This window comes from Mobula hypostoma, chromosome 1 (genome assembly GCF_963921235.1).
Source record: "Mobula hypostoma chromosome 1, sMobHyp1.1, whole genome shotgun sequence".
Lineage (NCBI taxonomy): Eukaryota > Metazoa > Chordata > Chondrichthyes > Myliobatiformes > Myliobatidae > Mobula > Mobula hypostoma.
Genome location: NC_086097.1, coordinates 67,259,416 through 67,265,725, shown reverse-complemented (window position 1 = coordinate 67,265,725; position 6,310 = coordinate 67,259,416). Strand labels below are relative to the sequence as shown.

The 6,310-nt window shown below is 42.1% G+C and overlaps 1 pseudogene; it reads left to right on the top strand.

Moving 5' to 3' along the window:
* Positions 1–3,416: 3,416 nt before the first annotated feature.
* LOC134352892 (eukaryotic translation initiation factor 4E transporter-like) lies at positions 3,417–4,371 on the top strand (annotated as a pseudogene).
* The last annotated feature ends 1,939 nt before the right edge of the window (positions 4,372–6,310 follow it).

Genomic DNA, 6,310 nt, shown 5'->3' with positions numbered 1-6,310 from the left:
ACTCCCTTGTCCATTCGTACCCCCCATCCCTCCCCACTGATCTCCCTCCTGGCACTTATCCGTGTAAGCGGAACAAGTGCTACACATGCCCTTACACTTCCTCCCTTACCACCATTCAGGGCCCCAAACAGTCCTTCCAGGTGAGGCAACACTTCACCTGTGAGTCGACTGGGGTGATATACTGCATCCAGTGCTCCCGATGTGGCCTTTTATATATTGGCGAGACCCGACGCAGACTGGGAGACCGCTTTGCTGAACATCTATGCTCTGTCCGCCAGAGAAAGCAGGATCTCCCAGTGGCCACACATTTTAATTCCACATCCCATTCCCATTCTGACATGTCTATCCACGGCCTCCTCTACTGTAAAGATGAAGCCACACTCAGGTTGGAGGAACAACACCTTGTATTCCGTCTGGGTAGCCTCCAACCTGATGGTATGAACATCGACTTCTCTAACTTCCGCTAGGCCCCACCTCCCCCTCGTACCCCATCTGTTACTTATTTTTATGCACACATTCTTTCTCTCACTCTCCTTTTTCTCCCTCTGTCCCTCTGAATATACCTCTTGCCCATCCTCTGGGTCACCTCCCCCCCCCCTTGTCTTTCTTCCCGGACCTCCTGTCCCATGATCCTCTCGTATCCCCTTTTGCCTATCACCTGTCCAGCTCTTGGCTCTATCCCTCCCCCTCCTGTTTTCTCCTATCATTTTGGATCTCCCCCTCCCCCTCCAACTTTCAAATCCCTTACTCACTCTTCCTTCAGTTAGTCCTGACGAAGGGTCTCGGCCTGAAACGTCGACTGCACCTCTTCCTACAGATGCTGCTTGGCCTGCTGCGTTCACCAGCAACTTTGATGTGTGTTGCTTGAATTTCCAGCATCTGCAGAATTCCTGTTGTTAACCATATAAGTGTTGTATGTTTATCTGTTTCAGGATATAAAGGTAGCTATTGGGTGACTCCGTGGCTGGATGGAGCCACAGTGTGGTAGCAGGTGGACACGGGGGGCTGCAGTATCGCTGGTGTCAGAAACAGTTTACAAGGAGAAATTGCAGATCTCACCCCGGAAGGGACAAGGTTGACTTTAAAGACTTACACTGGTGAGGTTGTTCCAGTGAAGGGAGTGGTACATGTCACAGTGGAGATTAATGAACAGTAGTTGTTAAAGATAGTTATCCATCGCTTCTGGGCCACTGGTGGTTGGAGCAGCTCAAACTCAAAAGGCACAAAGCACATTTGATTGGTGGGTGCACTGGTCTCCAAGGGCTGCTGAAGAAAGACGCAGAAGTATTTTACAGAGAATGGCGCAGTGTCACTATTAAGCTGGCTGTTAAGGCTGGGTTGTTAGCCGAGTGACAGAGGTACTGTTGAACCTCGGTGTGGCATAGATAAAAAAGAATGGATTGAAAGAAAAGTTCAATTAAACAATACAATAAAAATGTGTGGCATGAAGAAACCACATAGATATTCCAAGGAAAAACTGCTAGAAATCAAAGAGTTACCCATATGTAAAGCAGAGACTGGCATTTCTTTTGGGAAAGTATGACAGTGAAGGCATCTGGGACCCTGAAAACTGACATGCACCTTTCTATCTGGCAGGAGTTTGTCACTGGATAGAACGAAGAAGGACTATGCTTCAGATTTGGAGAGAGCAGTTCTCCAGCAAAGAATTGCAGATCCACAAGGGAGAATAAAGGAAGCAGATCTTGATGCTGTACTCAGTCCTCAGCGCCAAGGCTTTGGGATGGCTATCATGTGACCAACACCTCCAATAGTTAATAACTGAAAGCCCATTGGACAATAAAAAGAATGAAAATCTTTGTGGGAAAACTCTTTAGATGGTGTGCATATGATACCGAATTCCTTCCCAACAGAGGAGATAAAAGGTTTGAGCTATGGATAAAGAAAGGTCTTACAACCTACCTCTCATTTATAGATAAAAGAGTATTACAAAGTTTCCAAATCCTGCAGGACAAACATGGCCTAGAACATAATGACTTTTTTAGGTACCTTCAAATACGAAACTATGTTAACCAGAGTTGTAGATATACAGACCTATCAACAGTAGAATTAGAATTTTTCAAGATTCTGAATTCGGCTTGCAGTTCAATACTTAGTAAATCAGTTTCTCGCCTATATAATGCACTCTCCCATGCTAAAAATGTAAATACACTGTATATTAAAGAGAAGTGGGAGAAAGAAGCGGGGTTGGTACTTTCAGAGGAGGCTTGGGGGAAAGTCTGCAGCTTTCAATGGTCCTCGACTAATTCTTTGACTTAGAGAGAACATTGTTGGAAAAACATTATAAGATACTTCAAGACCCCATATCAGGAAAAATATAAAGATACAAACGTGATGTGTTGGAGAAGGTGCGGCTCCAAGGAGGCAAATCATTTTCATATTTTCTGGGATTGCCCTAAATTAAGTCTATTTTGGGAAAGTATTCATAGAATATTAGTTAAGGTACTTAGGTCCCAGATACCTCTGAACTTTGAGATGCTCTATTTGGGGCATGTATTGTTCCTTGAACAGAAGAAAGATATAAAGTTGCTGCAGGCCCTCTTAGCGGCAAGTAAGAAATCAATCACTAGAAAATGGCTAAATCCAATACCACCTACATTAGAAGATTGGTACGAAATTATCTTGGAAATATTTAAAGTGGAAAAGTTGACACTCCCTGAGAACTCAAAAAGAAACATTTTATCAAATCTGGAATAAATGGATTGAATATATAACCCCAATGCGAGCAGACTTTAGATGACTCTCCTAATGATTTATATTGCTCTTCTCATCAACACAGTAATATTGCTAACGTAAGCACCCCTAGTCTAAATGTTTGTTTTTTTTTGTAAAATAGAGAATTAACACAAGTAAAGGGAAAGATTTGGGAAAGGGATAAAAAAAAAATGAAGAAATTAAGTAAATAAGTACATAGGGATTGGATAATTATGTCTGCGGGCAGGAACAAGCACGAACAAATTGGGATATAAACGCCTACAATGGTTGGTATATAGGCTTGTATGCAACATTTTGGACCAGTGGAAATGGTCCAGAAGGGTTGTATGGAAACTATTATTACCATTTTTCTTAACAACTAATTTCATTACTTAGCCTAATAGGTTAGATTTACCACAGTACATAATTAATCTATTTAAATGTTTATTTTCCTTTTATATCATCTCAATGTGTACTTAAGAATGTATAAATAATTGTAGTTTTATACATATAAAAAAATGGAAAAGGTTATATGTGTGAAAAAAGTACATGATAATTGTGAATTCCTTATCCAAATAAAAATAAAATTTAAAAAAAAAGAAAAAGAAAATCTTTGTGGGAAAATTTGAACACCAAGAACCTTTGATCGTGATGGCAGAGACAGAGACTTGCGTGACAGACATGCTCAAGAAGGAAGGAAATGAGACTTCGAGGAAAAGTGCTTTAGGAGAGAGTTTGGTGATGGTAAACACATTTTTGGTGAGCAGAGGCGATGTGATTCCTATACTGAAAAGGAACCACAATGGTTTTCTCTGGCCCTACTAGTCAATCAGAAACAGTAAAGCTGACAGGCTTTGATAAAGTGTTATTGGAGAATCCAAGATGGACAAGGGGGTGGAGGAAGCAATCAGAAACCCTTAAAGAAGGTGTAGAATGCAATGGTGCTGCCCAAGAAGAGATACCTACTGCTTCTGCATCAGAAGCTGAGCAAGAAGTTCCATGAGAAGCAGTCTTGACTGAACCCTCATTGGGGAACCTTGATTCCAGTGAGTTCTTCAACATGAAACAAGTGTACCTGGACTAGCACTGATGATTGATGAGGTGCTTGGTGAAGAATCAGTGTCATCCAGCCAGTTCAGTCAATGGCTTTCAAATAACTTACAGATTGTCGCTCCAGTAGCCTACGGCCTACCCTACATGAAGAACTTGAGAGACTTGCTAGTCTGGACCAAAGGATCTCAACTCTCGTTTCACAGCTTGGAAACTACTTTTGTTTCCATTCCAGCACGAGAAGATAATAAGGAGATTAATAAAAAGGTTGATAGTTTAGAAATACTGTGAAAGGGAAATGTGGTGTGAAAACACTGCTGTCCAGTCTCACTGCCAACAAGAAGAACCTGGAGTTCATGGGCGGAGTGGTTTTGTCTGTGGAAGAGGTGGAAGCAGAACTGAAAGGTCTCGAAATGAAACCTGAGAGGAAGCTTGCCACCCTGTTCATGGTGGAACATCTGAAACAGACTAACTGCATCATCCGGTCCTAAACAAATACAAAAAAAAATCACAGATATGACTGCTTTCAATAAGCTTTTTAATAGTATAAAGGAAAGTGGCACCTTGCCTTTGCAATCAAAACCCTCTCAAATTCTACTGCTCCTGTAATGCGGCCTCCATCCCCAGATGGTCTATGTGAGCTGCTTGGCAGTCAGAATCATCACACACCAGTCCTTAATCAGCAAGGCCATTCATCCATCACCTGGTGGTGCCCCCTACTGGCAATGCAACACCCAAGTTCAGATCTATACATACACCACCAAGAAATAAAATGACTTCCACAACATCCCCAGGTTGTTAGTACATTCACAGGAACAGGCGGCCTCCAGTCTAGTTTAGTGACTAACCCTCAGCATATGGGTTATAATCCCTAGGGTTATGTCCGGAAATAGAGCCATTCTAGCCTCTTTCTCTAGTTTATATAAATGTCTTTTGTTGCCTGTTGAATTTAATGAGTGCTCCATTGAATGTTAATAGTTCAGTAGCTGGACTGTGTATGGGAAGGTGAGAAACCTTTAAGATAAGCGGGGGGATATGTTATGTATTCATGTATATTTTGACCCTTACAGATTGCTGTCAGGCTTCCCTGTGTGTTACATACTGAATGTAACGTGAGAAGGCATCTGGGTAGCTGACTTACAAGCAAAATAAGCAGCTGCATGTTTCTGCCTCACCTCTCTGTCTCTCATGTGAGTCATTCACAGCCATCCGGCTTCCCAGCACCACAAATGTAACACATTTTTTTTCTCTCAGTTTTAGTTTGTCTTCATGATAATGAAAACATATGTCAAGTGTTTAAGGATTCCTTCCCTGCCAAACTTCTTCGCCATACCCAATTTACAGAGTAATCATTCCTAGACAGAAGACTATAGCTTGATGCTTTTGGTTCTGATTAGCCAACTGGCTACCAGCCAGAATTGTACTCACCTGCCATACTCAAACCGCTAAAATTTAATCCTAATGTACTGGATATAAATACATTCAAATTCATAAGGTAAAGGTGTAAACAGAAATTTTATTTCAAAATATCAGCAATATTTTCAGAATAGCTATTATTTCAGCTGTCAGAGAAAGCACTCACTATTGAAAACAATGAGGCAGGTTGGGTAATGAAAGTCTCTTGGAGGCGGAAACATTGAGTTCTTGCTCGGAACCCAGCCAGTCAACAATATTACTGGGGTCTAGAAAAGACCTGATGCAAAATGCAGCATATAGCCCTGATAATAGTGCTATCTAAAATCCATTGTGCAGTCAAAGAGAGGATACAGCAGATTTGTTTCAGAACATCTGAAGTTACATTATAGTCATAAGAACATTCGACGTGCAATTACAGGAACATTATAGGAGGTTAGTACCAAAGTAGTAGCCAGACAGAGATGTCGAGTATCCTTTCTACCTACTGAACTGTTCCCTCAATCTATGAACTCACTTTCAAAGATTCTTCATCTCATATTCTCAATATTTATTGGTTTTTTTCTCTTTTGTATTCGCACAGTTGATTGACTTTGCACATCGGTTATTTGTCCATTCTGTTGGGTGCAGTCTTTCATTGATTCTATTGAGTTTCTTGGATTTACTGTGTACGCCCACAAGTAAACGAATCTCAGGGTTGTATATGCTGACATATTCATATGTACTTTGATCATCTTTACCTTCCCCCAGCTTTCTGCAGGGATCACTGCTACTGTGATTCCATTGTCCATTCGTCCCTCCCCACTAATCCTCCCAGCACTTAACCCAGCAAGCAGCCTAAGCACCACACCCGCCCATACACCTCCTCCCCCACCTCCATTCGGGGCCCCAGACAGTCCTTCCAGGTGAGGCAACACTTCACCTGTGAATCTGCTGGTGATCGTCAATTGTGTCCAGAGATCCCGATGAGGCCTCCTCTGCATTGGAGACACTCATCGTAAATTCGGGGGCCACTTCATCGAGCACCTACGCTCCATCCGCCACAAACAGGACTTCCCAGAGGCTAAACATTTTAGCTCCAATTCCCATCCCTGTTCCAATGTGTCGATCCATGGCCTCCCTCAGGGTGGAGGAG